The sequence below is a fragment of the Heloderma suspectum genome, chromosome 3, assembly GCF_057233095.1.
Source record: "Heloderma suspectum isolate Gila_16-S chromosome 3, 16-S_ref, whole genome shotgun sequence".
In the NCBI taxonomy this organism is placed as follows: Eukaryota; Metazoa; Chordata; class Lepidosauria; order Squamata; family Helodermatidae; genus Heloderma; species Heloderma suspectum.
In genome coordinates, this window is record NC_139460.1 from 274,821,981 (window position 1) to 274,849,115 (window position 27,135).

Below are 27,135 nucleotides of genomic sequence, written 5' to 3' on the forward strand. Positions count from 1 at the left end.
AAAGTGCTCCATGATATCCTGATGAGCAAACTAGCTCAAAGTGGGCTAGATGAAACAACGAGCCGGTGGATCCACAGTTGGCTACAGAATCGGACTCAAAGAGTGCTTATCAATGGGATCTTCTCAAACTGGGGAGAGGTAATGAGCAGGGTAACACAGGGCTCAGTCCTGGGCCCAGAGCTCTTCAACATTTTTGTTAATGACTTGGATGAGGAGGTTCAGGGAATGCTGATCAAATTTGCAGATGACACAAAACTGGGTGGGATGGCTAATACTTTGGAAGACAGAAACAAAATTCCAAGTGATCTTGATAGACTGGAGCGCTGGGCAGAAAATAACAGAATGACATTTAATAGGGATAAATGCCAAGTTCTGCACCTAGGAAAAAGAAACCAAATGCACAGTTACAAGATGGGGGATACGTGGCTCAACAACACTACAAGGGAGAAGGATCTTGGAATTGTTGTCGATCACAAGCTGAATATGAGCCAACAATGTGATGTGGCTGCAAATAAGGCAAATGCTATCTGGGGCTGCATTAATAGAAGCACAGCTTCCAAATCCCAGGAAGTACTAGTTCCCCTCTACTCAGCACTGGTAAGGCCTCATCTGGAGTACTGTGTCCAGTTCTGAGCACCACATTTTAAGAAGGATTCAGACAAACTGGGGAGGTTCAGAGGAGGACAATGAAGATGATCAGGGGACTGGAAACAAAGCCCTATGAAGAGGGGTTGAAAGAACTGGGTATGTTTAGCCTTGAGAAGAGAAGACTGAGGGGAGATATGATAGCGCTCTTCAAGTACTTGAAAGGTTGTCACAGAGAGGAAGGCCAGGATCCTGCTCAATCATCCCAGAATACAGGACACGGAATAACGGGCTCAAGTTACAGGAAGCTGAACCAGCTGAACATCAGGAAAAACTTCTTGACTGTTAGAGCAATACGACGATGGGACCAATTACCTAGGGAGGTAGTGGGCTCTCCCTCACTGGAGGCATTCAAGATGAGGCTGGACAGCCATCCGTCAGGGATGCTCTGACTAGGATTCCTGCATTGAGCAGGGGGCTGGACTCGATGGCCTTCCAATCCTACTATTCTATGATTCTATGAGAACAAACCAATGCTACAAATCTAGCTGTGAAAAAAGTTCAGAAGTTATATTTATTACATTTACTCCCTAAGTATTGACCAGGAATCAAGGAGCTACAGACTCATACAAGAAGCTTGCATTACCTTTGATTGTTTCAAAATTTCTTTGCACAGCAGACCATACCATATCACAAATGACTTCTTAAACTCCCTACAGTTTCAAAAGCAATTTGCCATGGCATAGGGGGCTGCTGCTCAAGAAAAACAAGTCTAAAGCACTCTTGGTGTCAGGAGCGCCCTAGCTGCCTCTTGCAGTCCCCTCCAATAGCTAACTCAGGACACAGATGACGAGGATTCTTTCCAAGGCTTTATTCCTTTATTACTTTATAGATACTAATCACTAGCGACTAAGCAAGGAACAACACTGGGGAAAGATAGCAGAGTAGCCTAAGCTCCAGGTAAGGCAGTTGGTCCACGTTTGAAGGAGAACCATGGGAAGACTCTGAACTTATGGGCTATGGAGAGATCCTCCCTCTTTCCCTTGGGTCCCCAGGACGCGACTGTTGTTTTAGCGCCAAACGAGCGGAGAGCCTCCTCTTGGCGCCCTCCATCTGTCGTCGCTCCCTGTGTCTGCGCCGAGCATCCAGCAAGACCCCCTCCAGCACTTTCTCACTGCCAGGGTCACTATCTATCCCAGGAAAGCTGGCAGGAGGAATCTCTGCCAGCTGCTGTGCTTGTGAAAGATGAGCGAGCTCCTCTCCCACGGATTGCTGTTCTTCCTCAGAATCAGAACTGCTCTGGGGCTCTATGGGCTCAGTTTCCACCCTGACACTTGGGCTCAAGGAAGCAAGAGAAATGTGCCTGATCTCGTAAGCTAAGCAGGGTCAGCCCTGGTTAGTACTTGGATGGGAGACCGCCTGGCAATCAGACTTCCTGCATTGCGCAGGACTCGATGGTCTTGTAGGCCCCTTCCAACCCTATGATTCTATGAATTACTTTTATGGTTCCTTTTACTTTTATGATTTGGGCCACAGCCTACCAATTTTTTTTAATGTATTCTATATCCTAAGCCCTATCAACCTGGGATTTAAAAGGATATTTTATAGTTGGAAATCAAGGCAAAGTATTAGCAAGCCTAATTTTCTACTTACAACTTCAGAATTTAGTTATCTCTACTATTGGTGGTTCAAGGTAGCATTGATGGACATTTTATCATAAAATTGAATGCATACCCTCACGCACAGGGCAACAGCAAACCTGAGTAAAAAACTATAATTGATAGATATCAATAAGCACAGTGAAGGAGCAGATTATATATAAATAAGGTTAAGGACCGCCCTCTGTCTCTCAGAATAGTAAGCTGTTCACTATCCTAATTAAAATGACATTTCTTTAGAGATGGAGAAATTCCTCTGTTCCAAACCAGCTGTCATTAGGTATTATGCGTTTATCAGAGACACGACTTAACGATTGAACAACAAATGCTAAATAACTCTGCATACGCTATACTGGGATATGTTTTTAAATGTTTTTCATTTAATGATTAAGTAACTGAATAGATTTTGATTCCAGAAGTCTGCTTACTTCTCTGTATGGTGGAACCATGAATGGCAGAATGGAAAGAAAAAGATACCTATTTAGGAGATTGCTATTACTCTTTCGTTAGGAGGTGGAAAGTGCTAAGTCATGATCTACAAAGGGATAATGACAACATTTGAGGAGTTCTGGAAGAATGCAACCCCCTCATCTGCTTTACAGAAAAAGGAATTGGGTGACAGGTATCAGGAACAATTTGACATTTACCTGAAAACAGGAAAGCAAGCTACAAAGTCAGCAAATGGCTTCGTTTAAGGTTAAACCGCAAAAGAACCTATTTACTGAGTCAGCATGGCCATTTTCAGGAACATGCTTGCCTATCAGTTTGGTATAGGGATGTCACAACATTAACACTAAGGGAATTTAACTAAAAAGTGTATACAGAAAACTGAATGATGGGATAGAACCTTTTGCAATAATTGGTGGTTTAAAAATCAATATATAAGAGGGTCTAAATCACAGTCACCTGGCAGAAGATGAAGTACTTTGGCAACTTCTCAGGGCTCAGCTTTTTCTTCCCAACTTCAAAGGAAATACAAATGACACTCAACCAAGCTGGGGGGTGAGCAGTGAAGGGAGAGCAAATCTCCCTTCTGCTGCAGTTCTCAACAGTATCCTGCTACAACTCCTTGAGCACATTTACGCAATAATAGGTCAAAGCAAGGGATCTTCTTCCTTTAAGCAATGCATGATCAGTCCTCCACTGAAATAAGTTTATTCAAAGAAATGAGCAGCAGCATAACTTTTTTATCCTAGTGGGCACTGCGCAGTGAACACATTTCAGCCCCAATAGGAATAATTCACTGTGCTGCATACAAACAGGTGCACAGTGAAAGGATTACAGGAAAATTCATAAGTGAACTCATTTCCTCTTCAAAGAACACTGCTACTACTCTACAGGAGAAGGGGTAGGGTAGTCAGTAGTTTATCCACTCAGGGAAACAGCGTTCTGCCTGTTCTAGATAAGGTCACAATCACCTTAAAGTATCAAGATCACAGTTTGCGGTGCTTATTGAATCAACTTCATCATTAGGGGCTCAAGTGACTTCTGTGACTGAAAGCACCTTTTATCAGCTTCAATTAATATATCCGCTTTAACCTTAACTGAATGGAGATAGCTCGACCACAGTTACTCTGCTCTGGTGATCTCTCGTTTAGACTACTGATGTGCAGTTGACACAAAATAGGGCATACTACAGCTGCTCCAGAATAGGACATTAAAATTACTTGGGATTAGGTGCTTTCATCCTGACAAAGATATACTATCCATTTCCAGGACAAATTGAAGTGCTAGTTTTAACATTTAAAGCATGGTTGGGCAACTGGGGAAGGTTGGGGGGCACACTATATCCCCTGGAGGTCTCCAGTGGACACACCCCTCCCCCACTACAGCTGCAACCAGAAGCGGCCACGCGGCTGCACTCCCAGTGATTCTTTTGAGAAACAAGGCACATGGGGAGCATGCACACCTTATTTCCCAGCAGAACTGCACTGCCCTTCAACCTGCAAGGGTGCAGAACCTCAGGATCAGAGGTCAAATGTGACCCTCCTGGGTTCCCCAGATGGCCACGCCCCCTTCCCTAAGGGAATGGCTCTCCTAAGGCTTAGTTACTGGCACTAAGCACTTTAATCTAAAATATGCTGGTGGTTTTGGTATTTGGCCCCTGCCCCTCTTTTGCCTTCAGCCCTGCCCACCACTGGAATGTGCCCCCCAAAAGCTTCTCCAAAATGAAATTTGGCCCTCAGGCTCACAGAGGTTCTGCACCAGATTTACAAAATCACAAACCCTTTATGGATCTGCAGTGATTAAATAAATTGTAGCAGCTGGGCATAGGGTGCCTACACAGAGGTGCCAATTCATACAAATGGCACCTCTAGGCAAGTGCCTTCTAGTCACAAAGCCAGTAGTGGCCTCTCCAAGCCAATTTCACTCCACCCAAAAGGATACTGTCATCAGCAAGGGATCTTTCACCACCAAAAGGATCCTGGGATGTGTGCATCTGTTACATGTATTTATTATATGACAAAGATCCAGTAAGTAAGTTACCTATGTATTAAGTAGAGAATGTGTGGCTTATAATATACACACACAGTCTGTACCTTTCATATCTCACAGTAAAAAAATGAAGCTAGGTAACATTTCCTATTCTGCCTACTATTAGAACTCCTCTGAAATGAAGCGTCAAATTTGCACCAAATCATATAAAGATGAAAATTCCACAGCACCACAGGGGAATGGAATACTGCTTGGAACAGGCCTCTTGTTTATCCTCTTAATCCTCTGATTTAGTAAACCAGCCTTCAAGTACTTCCTGTGTCTCTTTTCTTATGTCACTATCCCTTTCATCTTACTTTTGCTCTAAGTTAAGGTTCACATAAAACCAATGCTTATCCAGGAGAAGCACATACTTTTGAAATAATTTAGCATGCAGGTTACGAACCCACTAAAGGAGAAGGATTAAATTGCATTATATGAACATCAGATCTTTAGTCATGGATTAAGTTGCCCTGTCTGTATACAACCACACTGAGAAACAGGTCTGTCCCTCGAGCATCTTCCATTGTTTTTTTTCTTGAACAAACAGCACCTTGTTCACATAAAACTATGTTTGGGGCATGACTTCATATGAACCAGCTGTGACTAACCATCCTGAAAAGCCAAAATAAGTTATCTTCTTTCTGTTGATGTATAACCCCTCCCCCTTCTCATGTTTGAAGTGGGTATTTTGCAGTTATTTAGTACATTTATATCCCACTTTTCTTCCACCATTGAATTCAAGGTAGCATGCCTGGGGTTCTCATGTGGTCTGTCTCCCAGCCACTGACCAGACCCAGACCTTCTTATCCTCAGCAAGGTGGCTGCATTATGTGCCCTCAGACACTGAAGGATGCATATTTGCATATAATAAATAAATTATATATTCAATACGAAGAGGTATTTCCTCTCATTTTTGACAGTCAATTTTGGCTGTGCAATTTGGATAAGCACTAGTGTATAACTGCCAGTACTCTGACAAATGAGCAACATACTTCTCTAACTCTAGGAGAGGCTTTAACACCATGGCTTGGATCCTAAGTTAACTTACCTTAAGTTCACAGAAGGAAAACTTCTTAATCCCTTCTTCCCCACAAGCAGCCATTCATCTCCCAAGAGCCCCTCCTGAAAAATGTGAGATGGGGTGTTGGGAGGGGGCTGCTGGGGAGAGGTGGTGACAGGAAACTTTCCTTCTGTTAGCTTCTTTATACATTTACCTGAGGTAAGTTCCATTCAACAGAGACTTACTTCTGAGTACACATGCATGGTACACATATAGTTGCACTGTAACTTATGATCCAAGCCAATGTTTAAAAAGTGCAAAGGACTAGTGAAATACTAACCTATCTGCTTCTTAAACAAGCGTAACTCTGCCTTTTCTAACTATTCTATGAATAAAACTAAAATAAAGTAAAAGGTAAAGGTGTCCCCAACCAGTCGTGTCCGACTCTAGGGTGCGGTGCTCATCCCCGTTTCTAAGCCGAAGAGCCAGCGCTGTCCAAAGACGCTTCCGTGGTCATGTGGCCGGCATGACTGAACACCGAGGTGCACGGAACGCTGCTACCTTTCCCGCCGAGGCAGTACCTATTTATCTACTTGCAATTTCTTGCTTTCGAACTGCTAGGTTGGCAGAAGCTGGGACTGAAGACGGGAGCTCACTCCGTCACGCAGCACTCGGGTCTCGAACTGCTGTCCTGCCGACCTTCCAGTCTGCAGTTCAGCATCTTAACCACTAAGTGGGGGGTGATAAAAACGCTAAATCCACATCATGCAAAAAATACAGTAAGGTATACATATGAAGGCTTTGGAATCTGCAATGCTTGATAAACTTAGCAGAACAACATTTTGATTTTAATACTTTCTACAGATAACTACACTAACCCATAAAAGATTGATGTGAACAAATCTTTGATTCGCATGTGTCGTCATATTTGCCTCCACCAGCAAATTCAAATATTATTTCTACTTCCCTTTTTACCATCAATTCCTGTCCACAAAGATTGGATTACAGCATGCCCTGCCTGGCTCTGATGGGGTGGGGGGAGGTAAAGTTACAGAAAATTCAATCCACACTACGCTAAGATCACTAAGGAAGTTGGCTGCATAAATGGGGTTAGCAAAAAAATAAGCTAGGCAAGCAGATGCCAGCAGAAAACAATTCCCAGGGCCATTATGGGATGAGGGAGGAGTAGACCTGTAGTGTTATCCAAATGACAATTTCCATGCTTTTGCTATTTGCAAATTACTTTTCCAGTGACTGAGACAAATTTCCAGTTGAAATACCTGTTGTATCTATCCTCTCAATTATAACAGAGTCCAAATTATCAGTGTACTTTGTACACTTTTAAAAACTGCATCATAAACCAAATGCAAACAATTGATGTTATCTTTGTTAGTTTAGGGTGTATTAACATAAAAAGCAGATCTGGGGTAAAGAACCTTAAGCCAATTTACCATAAAACTTTCACAAAGTTCTGGATTATTAAACTGGGTTGATTTACCTAAACAGTGCAAGATTCATAGGAAATTAGTACAGAAATACTCCAACACAACTCTGCAACAATAATTTTACAGCAAGCTTTTAAATTAGGGCATTCTTGGGTGAGGTCAATTATATAGTGCTAGACAAGAAGTCTCAATGACTGGATCGCATGGAAGAAGCCACTGTGGGTGAATTTCCCCATGGCCGCCACCATTTTGAATATTCAAGCCACAGCAGGGGTGCCCCATAGCTTGCCATTATGTGTGAACCTGGTAAGAGTGGTTTGCTGGGGTGGTTGAGAAGCCAACAAGAACCCATGGGTTATTTTAGGGTTGCAGCTGGCTTGTTAACCACCCCAACAACCCACCCTCGCTGGGTTGGCATGCACTGACAAGCTATGGAAACCCCTGCCACAGCTCGAATATTCAAAATGGTGGCCACCACCACAATGAGAAGCCCCATGAGGAAATTCACCCACAGTGGCTTCTCGTTATGTGTGAACCAGGCAATGGATAACAAAACATGTTGGTGTTAAAACATAAGTTCTCCATCACTGGGTTAGGCAAAACGTAAATCAGAATCTGGTAGATCTCTGGGTGATTTGCAGTAGCTCAGCAAAGATTTCTGATTCCTGACTGTTTAACAATAAGATCAAAAGTGATCCCTCCCCAATTATACTGCTGAAATGAAGAAATTGGGGGTTGGGGAGTTTACCAGGAGTACATTTGATTGTGTAAGGACTGCGAGTTCAGCTCACTTTCTGGAACTCAAAACAAATGTGTGGGCTCAGAGATCTTCAATTCTAAGTGCATGTCCAGGTTTGCACAATTAAAACAAGCCACAGTGGCTAACTGAAACTGAAAGCACATACCAGGTGTCATTAGCCTAATTATCCACCCAGGTGTGGCATGGTTTCTTTGAGGGGGTAACAACCCTCATATAACCCAACAAGCCATGCTGCCTGGGTTCACATGACACAAGTCACACCCGGGTGGGTAATTATGCTAATGGTACCTGGTGCATGCTGCTGATTTAAACAAGTCACCATGGCTCATTTAAGCCATGGTGACTTGTTGATCATGCCAACTGGCCTAATGACTAATCCATGAAGTTCAGTTCACTTGGAACTATCAAATAAGAAACATCCAATGCTCACACACACACACACACACGCACTCACCTAAATATATACACAAATACAAAAGCCAGGGGGGAAAGGAAAAAATGCAAGCCTGCAACACCAACTTACTAAGAGACAGTAGTTTCAGAACTCCTGAACTAGTTAATTAAGCTTTTAATAGAACTGGGCAAGGTGAACTCCTAATCACTGACCACATTTTGGCTTTCTTATGACAAACTCATTCAACATACATATTAGAACTTATCGACATGGTAAGTCATTTTGACACAAATGGAGGTTTCTCACCGATGTGAAAAGTCCATGTCTATTTTCTTGTTGTGAGCTGCCCTGAGAACTCTGTTACAGGATGTCTATAGATACTAATAAATATTGTAAATTTGCTTTTAGTCCCACAATAAAAGTGATTTGTCTAAAACCTTAAGACTCTTGTCTTAAGACTTAATGTCACTTAATGTGGATCCAAAAAACTGAAATAAAAAAACAGATTTTCAATCCTCAGTTGCACAATTACTACATTAAGTCAGGAGAGCAGAACTGGTAGCATTGATACAGCTAAAAAGAGTCAATATAACCGTGACTGCACAGGCTTTCAGAGTTATTGCATTAATGAGGGCTCTGTCTTTTATTCACCCGTCCCCTTTTACGTAATCTCCTATTTAGATAGCAGCTTGTTAGCAGAGAAAAGTGCAGAGGTAAATAAGTGCTGAGTCACTGAAAATTAAAAAGTGTTCAACAGCTAACTTTAATGCTTAAAGCATTAGATTAGCCAGACACAGGGCTTGTGCAGCTGTTTCTCTTGTACTGCTGGAATTTTACACACTGCTATATTTTATCCACTGGTCCATTTTCATCAACTGTCAGACATGCTTTTTCTCCAATGATTGCAGAAGGCTATCCACTGCTTGCCACATTATGCAGAATGAATGTTGTCTAGGAGTGAAATTACAACCACCTTCAAGAAGGTGGTTGATAAAGTAATGAGCTCTATAAAACTAGTGGCAATCTCACAAGCAATGTATCAAAATCCAAAACTTGCCCTGGTACCACCACCAATAAGCAGAGGTTTCCAAAACATTTTTTAAATGTTTTAAATGCACAAGAAGCACCATGAGCTTTCGTGCCTGAAGTAGCAAAATCGTTACCAATAAGTGGTATGGAGAGAGAACCAGTAGCACTCTACAAAGGAATGTCATAGGAGAGTTAGCTATCTATAAAGATAACTGACTAGCAATATATATTCAGAGGAACAAATACATTTGCCACCAATAGACACATTTTTAACTTCTAGAGAGATTCGTCCTGTGCATCTTAAACCTGGAAAAGGGTAAGGAAATCTCCTAGACCTTACAATTACTTCAAAAGAGATCTGAAAAAGATCTTGCTATTTTCCAACCCGAAGCTCAGCATAACAAGGACAAGCCCCACTAACCAGTTTATGGCTGAGGCAGAGGGCAGGGCCTGGCTCCACAATTGCGCTCAGCTTCAGAGGCACTTTGGGCATTGCCAAAGCTCAGTATGACATCACAATCAAGACTCACAGTTCCCTTTGAGGTCAAAAAAAATTGAGGGCCACTGTACATATTTGTAATGAACAATTAAATGGGAAATGTGGTTTGACAGCAATAGCTTTGTCTGACATATTACAATTTTTCATTGGAGTGATGATAGGTAAAACATGGTGGCACTGAGGGGCAGAAACACGTTACACCAGCCTTACCAAACCTGGTGCTTTCCATATGTTTTGGACTACAGTGGCCATGCTAGCTGGGGTTGATGGGAGTTGAAGTCTAAAATATCTGGGGGGCACTAGGTTGGGGGAAGCTTTATTTCACTACTGAACATGTAGTAATATTAGCTACTCATCCAGCTTTAAATGTTAAGCAGGCAGATGGCAATGCTGACACAATGATAGCATTCAGTGCCTTTGAGACTGCTGGTCATGGTCATCATGTGGCCATTGTTGGCAAGGATACAGACTCACTTCCATTGTTTTGCATGCAGTACTGCATGCAGATCCAAAACAAGTAATTTTCCTGTTGAAGTCTGAAACAAACATGCCAGACCAACTCTATTGCTCACAAGCTCTACAAAAAGGGAATAGGAGAAAAGCATTATTTGTATACTTACTGCTACTGGGGGTGTTAGAATCAGTACTGTTCAATAAAGGCAAGAAGGAAGCATTTGAGTTCTTCCAGAAAGACCCACACCCGTGTGTTTAAGTTGCTGTTTACAGTGATACCACAGCAGCTGCAGGGAATGTCTTTACACTTGCCATACACAATGCATACCGTGATGAGACTTTGAATGAAGGCATATACTGGTTGACAAGCAACTGCTTTTTGATATGTAAAGTAACACCTATGTTTGACATGAGAATCTTACCACAGCTTCTGCAACTCTACAACACAAATTCAGGGCTTCAATTCAAGTTCAGCTGTCTGCAGTGACTCTTCAACCAATCCAATAGAGCTAGAAGCTCACCAATGGGCATTTAACATTAATACCAACATTAAAACTGCTCTTGAGAAGCTTCTTAAGCAAGTTAGCTGTGGTTGTATGTCCCCATGTACACTAGCCTGTGGCTGCCACAAAGCAGGACTGGCATGCTCACCAGTGGGTGTAAATTGTTGTAGCACATAATGCAGGAATACACGTAATGCAGAGATTGTGCTGAGTCAACAAATGAAATAGTCTCTAATCTAGACCGGGATGACATTGATCCCACACCTAGAATTTTTTTGACAACAAATAATGCCTTAACCCTTCCTGGATGCCATCAAATGTGTGTAGACTGTACACAGTGTAACTGGCCATTTATACCGTATAACAGTAGCCATAACTGATTATATTATTCTAATATATCAAGCTTTAGCAGTATGCGAACCGAGAACTACCGGAAGTACAAGCTGGGTTTCGAAGAGGCAGAAGAACTAGAGATCAAATCACCAACATTCACTGGATCATGGAGAAAGCAAGAGAATTCCAGAAAAACGTCTATTTCTGCTTCATTGACTACGCTAAAGCCTTTGATTGTGTGGATCACAACAAACTGTGGCAAATTCTTAAAGAGATGGGAGTACCAGACCACCTTACCTGTCTCCTGAGAAACCTGCACGAGGGTCAAGAAGCAACAGTAAGAACCGGACATGGAACAACCGACTGGTTCCAAATTGGGAAAGGAGTACGACAAGGCTGCATATTGTCACCCTGCTTATTTAACTTATATGCAGAGTACATCATGAGGAATGCCGGGTTGGATGAATCACAGCTCAGAATTAAGATTGCCGGGAGAATGATCAACAACCTCCGATATGCAGACGATACCACCCTAATGGCAGAATGCGAAGAGGATCTCAAGAGCCTCTTGTTGAGGGTGAAAGAGGAGAGTGCAAAAGCTGGTTTGAAACTCAACATTAAAAAAACTAAGATCATGGCATCTGGCCCCCTCACTTCCTGGCATAAAGAAGGGGAAGAAATGGAAGCTGTGACAGATTTTATTTTCTTGGGCTCCAAGATCACCACAGACGGTGACTGTAGCCATGAAATTAAAAGACGCTTGCTCCTTGGGAGGAAAGCTATGGCAAACCTAGACAGCATAGTAAGAAGCAGAGACATCACCTTGCCGACAAAGGACCGTCTAATCAAAGCTATGGTTTTCCCAGTAGCAACGTATGGCTGTGAGAGCTGGACTGTAAGGAAGGCTGAGCGCCAAAGAATTGATGCTTTAGAACTGTAGTGCTGGAGCAGTCTCTTACGAGTCCCCCGGACTGCAAGGAGGTCAAATCAGTCCATCCTAAAGGAAATCAACCCTGAGTGCTCATTGGAAGGACAGATACTGAAGCTGAAGCTCCAATATTTTGGCCACCTAATGCGAAGAGAAAACTCTCTGGAAAAGACCCTGATGCTGGGAAAGACTGAAGGCAAAAGGAGAAGGGGACGGCAGAGAATGAGATGGCTAGGTAGCATCACCGATGCAATGAATATGAATTTGAGCACGCTCCGGGAGAGAGTGCAGGAAAGGAAGGCCTGGCGTGCTATGGTCCATGGGGTCACGAAGAGTCGAACACGACTAAACGACTGAACAACAACAATATATCAAGCACTAGCAGCTTTCCCAAAAGCTGCTATTTGTGAATCATCTGTTCTTTCATCTAATCTATTTTGGGGTTTTGTATTTTAAGTTAGAAGAACTTTTAGCTTCCTTTACTTGAATAATGAATGTTAAATTTTGGAATAAAAATAATATAACATATGAAATATATAATGAACACATGCCATGTACGCATTATGGCGGCCATACTAGTGGAAGCATGACTGAGGTTCAGTGGGATTTTAGTATGAAATTAAGAGCATTTTTTGACATATATGCAAATATTCAACTTTGTAACAAGCACTTGTACAAATTTCCCCCAGGCTTCGGGGTTCAAATGAATTCAATTTCTCTTCTCTTTTATATTAACTCTTACTCCTGCACATGTTTTCCAAGCTTTAATACAGCTTACACATTAAAATGGCCTATCAAATTCTTTGCACAACTAGCGAAAATTAAAAGCAAACCACCAACTATAACACATCAGTTCAAACATTTAATTGACTCAATTGCACACTGGACATCTTTAAGGTAGACAAAAACAATACCTAATACTTATAAAAGTAAACTAAATTGAAATATACAATGGACTGATTAACAGTTAGCTATCAGGCTATATGAGCAAGTTACATAACAGAGACCAAAGAAACATTCTACACAGGGAGTTAAGCCTTACATAAAAAGGGTCCTGAAAATCTTCCATTTAAATGTATTAATGGAAAGGAGTTTGAGAAGTGTAGGTATTAACTGACTGCTTGCAAATTCTTCTGGTTATGCAACATTTCAAACTAGGCTGAAAGCCATGATCAGGCTAAGTAGGAACATGATATAGAGATTGATGGTAATAAAACAGGGGAATCTGGAATCTAGGCCAGACTGGATACAGTTGAAAAGTCGGATGGATAACCAACAAGAAACAAAGCCTAGAACTGTTAGGCTCACTTAACACTGTTATCTTTTCTTCTTCTTGTCCCTTAAACTTGCCCATATCATCCAAAATAGAACTTTCAACCCCTCCCCACCCCCGCGCACACACACACACAATGTGTAAGTTATCTTCAGTTTGGAACCTTGTACATCTTACTACAGGGAGTGATGCAAAAGTTGTATTTTGGATGACACAGTAAAGCAGGGGAAACAGGAAGTATAATAGCTCTAGTCCAAAGCCACTCAGAATTATAGTGCAGGATCACACAACTGGAATTTACCAGAGGGTAGACCCAATTTAAGGCATCATGCATAGAAATAGATCCATTCTTATGACTAAGAGCACATGGGATAGTCCTCGTGGGACTGTATGACCTCAACAAAACCATGGGGAGAGGGAGAGCAGAATGTTTGAATTATGTTACTGCCACATGTGCCTAAGTTCATATATCTTGGCATGCTGTACTGTTACTTGGGATATATATAGATATAGATATATATATATATATATAACACAAAACAATACATAATGAACACATATGAAACTGGCAAAATTCATCTTAAAAGCAGAACTAGTGACACCCTGCTATAAAAACCTATATGTTATGGTCAACATATTAACATTTTCACTAAGTAGTAAACGTTACTGGTAAAGTATTGCTTTTGTTTTTAAAAAGCTTCTTTTCTACAAGGTAAAGAACAGCCACACAGAGGGCACAATCCTACCTTGATAGTCAACAGCCTCTGACTTCAGAGGCTGCAGAGTATCCAATGCAAGGCAGCTGGAGCACCAAGGCAATCCTCACCTCTGTAATCCAGCTGCCCTGCATTTTCCCTCGACAGGTGATTTCAGCCATCTAGGTCTTCAGGGAGGGAAGGAGGCATAAGGCAGTTTCTGCAGTCCCCTCCCCTCCCCTGGGACTGCCCCCTTTTCTCAGTCTCAGTGCTCTGTTCCCAAGTGCGGAGCCATAGCCAGCACGGAGAGAACTGCACCAGCTTCAAGGGGACAGGGAACACAGTTTCTGGACTCTGAGGTCAGATTCCTGGTTCTGAACTCAGATCCCAGAAACTGAAATATCCTGTGTCCCCAAGACACTGTCTAGGAGACACAGGATTGCTCCCTTAGTAATGTCATGTTGTGTTGCTACTTCTTTGTTGCAGAAGCCTTGGCATTTGGATTCTAAGCTTACAAATAGAGAATCTCTATGCTTTTCATCTTGCCTGTACTTCCCATATAACATGATGATGATAACAACAACATTTCTATACCACCCAATAACTGAAGCTCTCTGGGCGGTTTACAGAGATTAAACCATTAAAAATACAGTATACAAGGTTTTAAAACAATATTCCAAATCTACAGATGCTTTTAGAATAGCAGACTAGGACATAAGCAAACTAGGACATAAGCACAGAAAACTAGTCTTGGACAGTTATTTATCAATCCAGAAAAGTTTATTAACGGCTTATATAGAGCATAAATAAGGCTACATAATAAATGGGACCATGTCCTTGGATCATAGTTTGCTAATAAGCAACTATCTGGATTCTGAACTAGTACTAGTCAACTAGATAAGGATAAGCAAAAACACAACTGAGATCAAATGAAAACATATCAGTGTGTTGGAAGGTGGGGTGGGGGTTAAACAAGCCAAGGAAGGTGGTTGTGCCTGTAACTGACTGATTTCATTAGCTCTGCTAGACTAGACTTACAGTCTGAAAATGGTGTGGAGCCTGGGATTGCCAATGAAAGCTCCAGTGGCTTCTATGGCTATGCTTTTCTTTTCATCAGTTACATCTGACAGGAAGGGATGGGGCCAGTATATCAGATACCACCCATGTCTTTGTATCCTCAGAAATTCAAGATGTTCTGTGTGGGGCTGTCCTCCAAACCTGTTCAGAATCTTCAGCTGGACCAAGGTGTGTTCACTTGTAAAGAGCCACTCACTCAGTTGCCTGTGACAAGTAAGAATCTGCGCCAGGGAACTCATGAAAGATTTGTAAATTAGTTCCTCTTTTACCTTCTGGCGAATAATGTGGTGACAAAATGAGTAAAGCAGGCATATATTAACTAGCAGGCAGGCTAGTAATAGTGTGTGGGCCAACAGCGTTATAAACTTCTTTGCAATGCTGCATTGAAGCTATCATAGAGATGGCAGCTCCAAGCACAATTCAAGGTACTGGCTGTGACCTTTAAAAATGTTGCGTGGCATGGATCTCCATTAAACCTCCATCACAGAATCACAGAATAGTAGGGTTGGAAGAGGCCTATAAGACCATCGAGTCCAACCCCCTGCTTAATGCAGGAATCCAAGCCAGAGCATCAACAGGATCAGCTGAAGTAGCCTTGCTTAGAACATTTATTTTCAAGAACATCCAGTCAGGGGATGCAGGATTTGTTCTGTGGTTTGTGGTAATTTCTTAACACAGAATTCCTAAGCCTTTTTATGAACCATCTTGAGGTATGCATACTAAATATACACATTTTACGTCTGCCATTCTAGACACTTGCCATTTTAGTAACCGCCAACCATTCAACAATTTCTGCCTAGCACTTCCATACAGCACTGACATTTTTGATGAATGTAGAAGCAACGTCCTACAGATCCTGTTGCCCTGCCCCTTAGGTCATTTTTACTCTGCACAAAGAAACCTATAGAGAATTACCTAACAAATGCAATCTGAATTTTATGGGAACTGGACTTTCATGGCACCCCCTCCTTAGCATTTCACTGCCAGTCTTTCTATATGACTTATCTCACAGTGCAAGACAGCCACATCAGGAGAAAAGAGCATCCTAAAACAGGTAAGACTTACAATCATAGTTCCAAAATAAAATAGCACTTCCCACTACAGGTCTCATCAGATATCTCAAAAAACAAGATAAACAAGATTTTACATTAGACTTAATTTGCCTGAGCTAATATATAAATATATCTATATCTAACACACACATTTATCAGATTCACACACACCCTACCTGATCATTGTTCACTTGGAAGAGAAACCAAAGATGCACTTGTAATACAAATTAGTTTTCTGGCTAATTAAGGTTTCACATTCACATTACTGATCAAATGAAGCAAGAGGCTCTTTAAAATTCATGTGTGAAATGCCACAGCTTTTAGTCCTCTCCTCTTCCATAATGTGACTACATAAGTCACATTTACAGGCAATGGAGTTCCACAGTTCTCAAACAGTAGAACTACAAGCACATTTTTCCTCAATTTCCAAAATCTATTTTATGAGATCTCTACAAAACAACCTCAGTACAATCAGAAATTGTACTCTCTTGGCTGGAAAAATTAAATCTTAGAAGAAACATGAATTATTTTTCTAGGTTTATACAGCAGTTTGGACATTCTTCAGCCCTGCTAACTACAGAAAAGAGGCAAAGTTTTTGAATGCCATACTTGATGTCAGAAAAATTGTGGAAAGCAAAGATAGGATGCAGTTTTACAGTAATCTCAATATCTGAAATGGACTGCCAAAGGAAACGGAACTTAATGCAAATAAAAAGTGAGCTGGTTTGTTAAGGCTGCGGACATGCCGCAGAAGCCTGTGGTATTTGGGGGGGGGGGGGAGAGAAAGAATCATAGAATCATAGGGTTGGAAGGGGCCTACAAGACCATCGAGTCCAACCCTCTGCTCAAAACAGGAAGCCTGATTCCCAGGCAGTCTCCCATCCAAGTACTAACTAGGGCTGACCCTGCTTAGCTTCCTAGATCTCATGGAGTTTAATGGGGCTTACGAAAGAAAGAGGGAGGGAGGGAGAGAGGGAGGGTTTGCTCGTAGCTGTTAAGACCAGAGTCCCACTGCCCACGTAAGTACAAAAGCAACTTGCATTCTGTGTTCAGGGAGAAAAGGACCACTTGGAGTCTTTGGTGTCAGAAAGGATGCCGCAACTCTACACATGGACATCACCAATTGGTCAATATCGAAATCAGATTGATTATGTCCTTTGCAGCCAAAGATGGAGAAGCTCCATACTGTCAGTAAAAACAAGATCTGGAGCTGACTGTGGCTCGGATCATGAGCTGCTTCTTGCAAAATTTCAGCTTAAATTGAAGAACATAGGGAAAACCACTAAACCATTCAGGTATGACCTAAATCATATCCCTTATGAATATACAGTGGAGGTGACAAATAGATTTCAGGGATTAGACCTGATAGACAGAGTGCCTGAGGAACTATGGACGGAGGTCTGTAACACTGCTCAGGAGGCAGAAACGAAATCCATCCCAAAGAAAAAGCAATGCAAGAAAGCAAAGTGGCTGTCTGATGAGGCTTTACAAGTAGCTGAGGAAAGAAGGGAAGCGAAAAGCAAGGGAGAAAGGGGAAGATATATCCAACTGAATGAATAGTTCCAGAGAATAGCAAGGAGAGACAAGAAGGCCTTCTTAAATTAACAATGCAAAGAAATCGGGGAAAACAACAGAATGGGAAAGACTAGAGAACTTTTCAAGAAAGTCGGAGATCTCAAGGGAACGTCGTGTGCAAAGACGGGCACGATAAAGGACAAAGAAGGCAGGGACCTAACAGAAGCAGATGAGATTAAGAAGAGGTGAAAAGAATACACAGAAGAACTATACAGGAAAGATCTTAATGTCCCTGATAGCCATGATACTGCGCTCACTGAACTTGAGCCGGACATCCTAGAAAGTGAAGTCAAGCTGGACTCTAAGGAAGGCTGAGCGCCAAAGAATTGATGCTTTTGAACTGTGGTGCTGGAGAAGACTCTTACGAGTCCCCTGGACTGCAAGGAGGTCAAATCAGTCCATCCTAAAGGAAATCAACCCTGAGTGCTCATTGGAAGGACAGATACTGAAGCTGAAGTTCAAATATTTTGGCCACCTAACGCGAAGAGAAAACTCTCTGGAGAAGACCCTGATGCTGGGAAAGATTGAAGGCAAAAGGAGAAGGGGACGGCAGAGGATGAGATGGCTAGATAGCATCACCGATGCAATGAATATGAACTTGAGCACACCCCGGGAGAGAGCACAGGACAGGAAGGCCTGGCGTGCTATGGTCCATGGGGTCACGAAGAGTCGGGCACGACTTAACGACTGAACAACAACAATGTCCCAAAATTAGGCAACTTGCTTCAAAAGCAACCCCTATAGCTGAATTACAAAGTGCATCTTTCTAGTTTTCTACATGAGGTAGAATTTCTCAGTTTCCCTAGATATCCTGGAGCCAGATATCTAAATTACCAATAGTGTTAGTTTGAAAGCAAAGAAGTACACACAGCCTTCATCCACAACAAACTCATCACTGTATTCATACGTCCTTGTAACTCATCATTTCCTTGGTTGCCCTTGGCAAACAATTGCCTCTAGGCAACAGGTGCAACCTCATTGATACTACAGTTGGTGACACCATAAATGGAGCCATTGCCATGTATTGCTCTGTGTGTTTCAGAAGAGCTATCATGTCTGCATGGGCAAATCTATCCCTACTGTAGCACCACTGCCAATCCATACTGAGCAGGCACCTTTAATAATTTCACAGGAGCTGTGGAGGGGTGAGGGTGCCAACAGGGGGGGAGAATGGACGCTAGCAAGCAGACAGGGATGACTGCCCACTTTCTGCGTTTTCTGTAAAGCTCTACTAATACATGCAGTCAGGGATGGGCAACTTGTGGCCCTCTAGATGTTTTAGCCTACAACTGCCACCAGATCTAGTCAGCACAGCCAATGATGAGGGAACACGGGAGTAGTGGCCTTCCAGAGGTTTTGGCCTACAAGTTGCCCACCCCTTTAAGTTTTCAAAAGAACTGTGCTGTGCTATTTCAGCAACTTCAGGCCAACACACCTAGAGGGAAGCTGACCTCTTCACATTACTTAATTGAACAAGATGGCTCAAAACAGAATCACATTGTGTAAGTCACCCATTACCTAATCAGGACCAGCTCATATCTGAAGCAACTCTCCATGTAACCAACCTCAGGATCTTTTCCAAATAAGTATTTCTAGCTGGATAAACTGACTGACATACCACTAAACTATGCCATTATAATAGGCTATAAAGAAGGAGAGGGGAAAGCAGGGTCATTCCACCAGCCCTGCTGAAAGCCTTAATTCCCCCCCCACCTCCTTCCCAATTCCATTTTGTTGTGTGGAGTGTCTTTTTATATCCCAAGCCAGCAAGCAGAGACTGTTGTGTTTTACTGTTATACTGTAACCCACTCCAGGAGCTTTTGGGGCTGAAGAGTGGGATAAAAACTTCAGTGCAAATGAAGATTTATCATGGTATAATAATCACTGTAGATCAATGTGGGGACAGGGGGTGAGGGTGCTTTAAAAGTATGAAGTTCTGAAGCAATTTTGTTAAGATTTAGTTGTCTTAATCTCTCTACACATCCCCAGCTACACAAAAGTTTCTCCTCACTACTGACAAACTATCTAGAATCAGCTTCTAAAATACTTATATTAGTGCAACACAAGAACAACTCTATTAATCACTGGTATGATACACTGAGCTAACAGCAGGAACATCATCTGAATGTACAGACTATAACGTAACACATGGACAACTAACCTGCAGGACAAGTGGCACAGGCAGGACAGGTTTGTGACATTCACAAATAGGGAGGGCCCAAGGGGCTGGCAATGGTGTGCTGCTGCCTGCTCTAAAGCATAAAACAAGAGGAAAAACCACTTGTGAATAGGAAAGTTGCCAACTTTTTAATGACCCAGTTCAGAAACCAAATAGGTTATAATGCTCATGTGCAAAATTAACTGATATTTCACTCAGAATTTTTTCTGCAGCTCAGAATGTAAGGCCTTGCGCATGTGCAAAATGCTTTTGAAACTTAAGTCTATTTTTAAGTTCAGGATTAAAAGTCAAGTTAGAACTCTCAGGAGTGGGGAGAAATGACAGCTCCCTCCCACAAATATTCTCTAAAGATATTCCTGAGATGAATATTTCCAGATAGAGCTGAGGAAACTCTGCTCTTCATTACTTGGAATTATGTGTACAGTAATGCAGCATTATTCATCTCATGCTTAGGACTTAACTTGTGGCATACTTGTCAGAAAGGTCAGCTACCACTACTGAAAAGAATCAAAGTGTGAAGTTACACATGATCATTGGAAAGACACACATACATCCTTCTGCATCATCTTATAAACCAGAGAAGAGAATGCAAGCCTTTATTGATTGTTCCCCAATGTCTACTAATATTTATCTAAATTCTACTAACATGCTTAAAATTCTTAGGAATGATAGCTTAACTTCCATTAATGGTAAGCATTTTATCTACATTCCTAGGAAGGGACATATGCAGAAGTGCATTGAAATTTTTTTTTTTTACAGTATATACCCCACTCTTCTTTAAAATAAATTCAAAGCAGCTTACAAAACAGTGGACAAAACATAGTAAAAATCATCCATATTACTGAAATCAATTTCATACAATACAACTGAGAACATGATAGAAACAATTCAGTTCAATAACAGGAAGACAGAATATCAATCCACATTAAAAGTTCACTGAAATAAAAATGTCTCGGCAACTAGCTGAAGCTTTAGAGAGGGAGCTAACCCAATTTACACTTCTGTCCATTTAGAATTTGAACCAACAACAACAAAGACCTTCAAATCCCATCTATATAGTCCTTTGGCTCAGAATATCTTTAATACCTTTGCCTCCCCGTTGTCTGATCTCCTTTATTTTCACTAGATGGGCTTTTCACCCATTCTAGAAAGAGCACTTTGGCTGGCGATGGAAGGAGGCTGGAGGAGGCTCAGGATAAATCATACCCTAGCCTCTCTGGCCTTCTCCCCGTCCACCCAGTGGAAAGCCGCTTTCCCCCCCTCTCCAAGGTCGATTTTCCAACCTTGGAGCAGCAGCTGGTGTGGTTCTCTCTGCACTAGGTGCAAGGGGTCGGATCTTCTACTCTCCCTTCCAAGGGGAGTCTGTTGCTGATGTCAGAAGGGTTTTTCCAAGCCATTCTATGGCCCGAGGGACCACAGGAGTACTCTCTCAGTGGAGTTTTAAGTGTGCAGTTGCTGTAAAAAAGACATACTCCATGTTCGGCATAATTAGGAAAGGAACTGGATATCATACTGCCCTTATATAAATCTACGATGCAACCACACTTAGAATGCTAATAAACAGGGCTTAAGACAAATTCTTGCGGAGGAGAAGGCTATCGATGGCTACTAGTCCTGATGCCTATATGCTAGCTCCAGTAATCAGAGAAAGTAAGCCTGTGTACACCAGTTGCTGGGGAACATTGGCAGGAGGGTGCTGTTGCACTCATGTCCTGCTTGTGGGTTTCCCGTCAACAGCTGGTTGGCCACTGTGTGAAAAGAATGCTGGACTAGATGAACCTTTGGGCTGATCCGGCATGGCTCTTTTTATGTTCTTCTTATGTTCTTAAGACTGAAATACCACAGAACCATTTAACTACCTCAGTTTTTAAAGCTGAAGCAGAACGAGACACGAGAAAGTTACATCTTAGTGCCCCCAAAATAGATCTCAGCTGTTTGGGAAACTGCTACAGTTATTTCTGTATGAACTAGGTAGCTGCTCCCGTTTTGGCTTAATTCTGAATCTGTTCATTTATACAACATTAGGGGATTGATTTAAACCAGCAATATAAATCAAGATTTAAATGACCAAGTGGAAAACCTCAATTTAAAATGCTGGTGTTGATCCAGTTTTCCATTTATATTTTAGTAATGATAATAAAGAATACTGATTTACAAGTTAAATAGGACCTCTGCAATATATTTTGTACATATTTGCCAATGAGGTGGGTATACCAACTATATACATTTGAGTAATATTTCATTAATTGTGCATTTTAGCTTGTTAGAAAATGTTATGTGCTATGTAATATAGCTATATATACACTATTCTAGGGCTCCCGTACTGTGTATCAACAAGTGCATTCCTACATGTTAAGAGATCACAATTAAGAGATGAAGAACAGACTACTGGACTGAATTTTCCCTTCCCCTTCATAAAAAAAAAATCCTCTGACCTTGACTATGATTAAGTATTACATAAGCGCCATGTTAAATGTGGTTAATACTAACCAGATTTCCTCTTAACAAACCAGGATTTGCTAACCAGCTATCTCTGGTTTCAAATTCTAGTCAGCATTATCCTGCTCTTGAGAAATATGAGGCCATAAGGTAACCATAAACACACTTATTCAGGAGTGCCATAGAAATCAGTATGATTTCCTTCATATAAGTACGTGCGGGATGGATATGCCAGTATTCAATAATACCCCAATGACTGGTTGTGTAAAATACTAGCACATCTGCTTGCACTAAAGGGGGTGGGGGCTCTAATTTCCAGATATTCCCCCTCCAACTGCAGTCCCTGCCACCATATCCCTCATGGGTAACTTTCCGGAAAATGCGGGGATTCAGAAAGGAGATGGGAACCAGTTCTTACAATCCAACCAGTTAAAGAAAAGGAGAAAGCCCATTCAGTCTCAGCTTCCTATATTCCCTTTCACATTCCACATTTGTGGTAGAGATGCCAGCTTCTTTCTCTTTCTTTAGGGAAATTTTGATTAATAAAATTGTGTGCTGCATATAAAGTACATAAATTTACCCAAAACCATTCTGGTGCAACAAGATTACATAAGGTTAAATACCAAGTTTGAAATCTAGTTGAACTTCTCAAAACAGTTGTTCTAGTACTTGCCCCAAGGAATTCAGAAGCATAAGCTTTGCATGCACATCTCTTTTACAGTTATAAACCAGAGAGCAAAATGGTATAGCATACCTTACATTAGCCAGTTCTATGTACTCAAGTAAGGGTGCAATCCTGGTTTAGACAGGAAAAAGTCCTCCAGCTCCCAGAATCCTCCAGCCAGCATCACTGAACAAGCTTAGAAGTTCCTTACTGAAGGCCACAACGTATGCTGAAACTAAATGACTAAACAAAGGAAAATACTATTCATAGCAAGGCTGCCTTAAAATGATTTACGCTTGCTTAGGAAAAGACAACCAGACCCTAAACATTTGCACTGGTGTGTCTGCCTACAACCTCATACTCTGTGGCCTTGTGCTAGAGCTGCAATTGCCATACTGTTTTTAAAGCACTTATTTATAGGTGGCAGCAAATGCTGCCTGATTCTAAGAAGCAGGCTACTATCCTAAGAAGCAGTGAAAAATAGCTATAGCGAGCAAATTCATTACAAACTCCTTGGATGCAATTTTTATTTATACTGCAATTATTGCCTGAACAAAAGTTGTATGCTGTTTTCAAAATAAGTACTAAATGTTACTATGCTTATCTTGATGTTCTTTTTAAAGCTCGTCTTTCCTTTAAAAGACAAGTTAAAGAATTTGTTGCAAAACAGTAGGTTATTCCTGGCTCTTCTACAATTATTAATCTTGTTACGACACTAACAAGTGGGTGAATAAGCAAAGAAGAAGAAAGAGAACACATATTATGAACACCTCAGGACAGCTATTTTCTGGATAAATTCCTGCAGGGTATAAATGTTAGCCTGCAGCAGCATAACAAAAACTCGAGACACTAGAGCCTACTTCATCAGATCCGAAGAAGTAGGCCTTGTTGCTTGAAAGTTTATGCCACATTTTATTTTTGTTTTTTATAGAAACAGACCTTAACCACATTGGTATCTCACTGTTAGACTTAAGTGATAGAAACGGCATTTCTGTTTACATACCATTCTACAAAAACTGAAGTACTGAACAATTACTAAGGCCAGCATCTGTAATGTGCACACTCAGAGTCTCACAGAAATCAATGAGATCTAATTTCAGTGTGACGGGAAATCTGAGTCCGATTAGTCACAAGACCTCCATCTTTGGAAGAGGCCTTGAAAAAACATTTATAGGATTAAGCTATACAGAACCACATCTTATCGTCTGTTTCAAAAGTGAAAGGTGGTTGTTGTTGTTGTTCTTCAATTGTTAAGTCGAGGCCGACTCTTCGTGACCCCATGGACCATAGCACGCCAGGCCTTTCTGTCCTGCGCTCTCTCCCGGAGCATGCTCAAGTTCATATTCATTGCATCCGTGATGCTAACTAGCCATCTCATCCTCTGCCGTCCCCTTCTCCTTTTGCCTTCAATCTTTCCCAGCATCAGGGTCTTTTCCAGAGAGTTTTCTCTTCGCATTAGGTGGCCAAAATATTTGAGCTTCAGCTTCTGTATCTGTCCTTCCAATCAACTCAGGGTTGATTTCCTTTAGGATGGACTGATTTGACCTCCTTGCAGTCCAGGGGACTCGTAAGAGTCTTCTCCAGCACCACAGTTCGAAAGCATCAATTCTTCGGCGCTCAGCCTTCCTTATAGTCCAGCTCTCACAGCCATACGTTGCTACTGGGAAAACCATAGCTTTGATTAGACGGCAAGGTGATGTCTCTGCTTCTTACTATGCTGTCTAGGTGTGCCATAGCTTTCCTCTCAAAGAGCAAGCGTCTTTTAATTTCATGGCTACAGTCACCATCTGCGGTGATCTTGGAGCCCAAGAAAATAAAATCTGTCACTGCTTCCATTTCTTCCCCTTCCATAAGCCAGGAAGTGATGGGGCCAGATGCCATGATCTTCGTTTTGTTAATGTTGAGTTTCAAACCAGCTTTTGCACCCTCCACTTTCACCCTCAACAAGAGGCTCTTGAGATCCTCTTCGCTTTCTGCCATTAGGGTGGTATCGTCTGCATATCGGAGGTTGTTGATCATTCTCCCGGCAATCTTAATTCCGACTTGTGATTCATCCAACCCGGCATTTCTCATGATGTACTCTGCATATAAAATAAATAAGCAGTGTGACAATATGCAGCCTTGTCGTACTCCTTTCCCAATTTGGAACCAATTGTGTGATCCACACAATCAAAGGCTTTAGCGTAGTCAATGAAGCAGAAATAGACGTTTTTCTGGAATTCTCTTGCTTTCTCCATGATGCAGCGAATGTTGGCGATTTGATCTCTAGTTCCCCTGCCTCCTCGAAACCCAGCTCGTGCTTCCGGTAGTTCTCGGTTCACATACAGCTGAAGCCTAGCTTGTAGGATTTTGAGCATAACCTTGCTGGCATGTGAAAGAAGTGCAATTGTGTGGTAGTTTGAACACTCTTTGGCATTGCCCTTCTTTGGAACTGGAATGTAAACTGACCTTTTCTAGTCCTGTGGCCACTGTTGAGTGTTCCAAATTTGTTGGCATATTGAGTGCAGCACTTTAACAGCATCATCTTTTAGGATTTTAAATAGCTCAGCTGCAATACTGTCATCTCCGCTAGCTTTGTTGTTACTAATGCTTCCTAAGGCCCACTTGACTTCACTCTCGAGGATGTCCGACTCACGTTCAGTGACTGCACTATCATGGCTATCAGGGACATTAAGATCTTTCCTGTATAGTTCTTCTGTGTATTCTTTTCACCTCTTCTTAATCTCATCTGCTTCTGTTAGGTCCCTGCCTTCTTTGTCCTTTATCATGCCCATCTTTGCACAAAACGTTCCCTTGAGATCTCCGATTTTCTTGAAGAGATCTCTAGTCTTTCCCATTCTATTGTTTTCCTCGATTTCTTTGCATTGTTAATTTAAGAAGGCCTTCTTGTCTCTCCTTGCTGTTCTCTGGAACTCTGCATTCAGTTGGATATATCTTCCCCTTTTTCCCTTGCTTTTCGCTTCCCTTCTTTCCTCAGCTACTTGTAAAGCCTCATCAGACAGCCACTTGGCTTTCTTGCATTGCTTTTTCTTTGGGATGGATTTCGTTGCTGCCTCCTGAACAATGTTACGGACCTCCGTCCATAGTTCCTCAGGCACTCTGTCTATCAGGTCTAATCCCTGAAATCTATTCCTCACCTCCACTGTATATTCATCAGGGATATGATTTAGGTCATACCTGAATGGTTTAGCGGTTTTCTCTACGTTCTTCAGTTTAAGACGAAATTTTGCAATAAGAAGCTCATGATCTGAGCCACAGTCAGCTCCAGGTCTTGTTTTTACTGACTTCTCCATCTTTGGCTGCAAAGGACATAATCAATCTGATTTCGATACTGACCATCTGGTGATGTCCATGTGTAGAGTCGCCTCTTGTGCTGTTGGAAAACAGTATTTGCTATGATCGGCGTGTTCTCTTGGCAAAACTCTATTAGCCTTTGTCCTGCTTCATTTTGTACACCAAGGCCATGCTTGCCTATTATCCCGGTGATTTCTTGACTTCCTACTTTAGCATTCCAATCCCCTATGATGAAGAGGACATCTTTTTTTGGTGTTAGTTCTAGAAGGTGTTGTAGGTCTTCACAGAACCAATCAACCTCAGCTTCTTCGGCATCAGTGGTTGGGGCATAGACTTGAATTACTGTGATGTTGACTGGTTTGCCTTGGATTCGTACTGAGATCATTCTTTCGTTTTTAAGATTGTACCCCAGGACTGCTTTTTCCACCCTTTTGTGGACTATGAGTGCTACTCCATTTCTTCTAAGGGATTCTTGCCCACAGTAGTAGATATGATGGTCACCTGAATTAAATTCGCCCATGCCTGTCCATTTTAGTTCGCTGATTCCCAAGATGTCGATGTTCAATCTTGCCATCTCATGTTTGACCACCTCCAGCTTAACTTGATTCATTGACCTTACATTCCAGGTTCCTAAACAATATTGTTCTTTACAGCATCGGATTTTCTTTTCACTACCAGACACATCCACAGCTGAGTATCCTTTTGGCTTTGGCCCAGCCGCTTCACTCTTTCTGGCACTACTTGGAAATACCCTCTGCTCTTCCCCAGTAGTATATTGGACACCTTCCAACATGAAGGGGCTCATCTTCCGGTGTCATCTCT

The 27,135-nt window shown here is 41.8% G+C and overlaps 1 protein-coding gene across 2 annotated transcripts in view; it reads right to left on the reverse strand.

Annotated features, from left to right (window-relative positions):
• Nucleotides 1-27,135, reverse strand: part of CAB39 (calcium binding protein 39) — a 65,462-nt gene that overhangs the window by 34,174 nt on the left and 4,153 nt on the right. The window contains exon 2 of one of the 2 annotated variants that reach the window (XM_084847051.1): nt 19,899-19,989. The exons of the other annotated variant lie outside the window; for it this stretch is intronic. The gene's annotated coding sequence lies outside the window, so the exon portion shown is untranslated. The remainder of the gene's footprint in view (nt 1-19,898; nt 19,990-27,135) is intronic. 2 annotated transcript variants of the gene reach the window in all.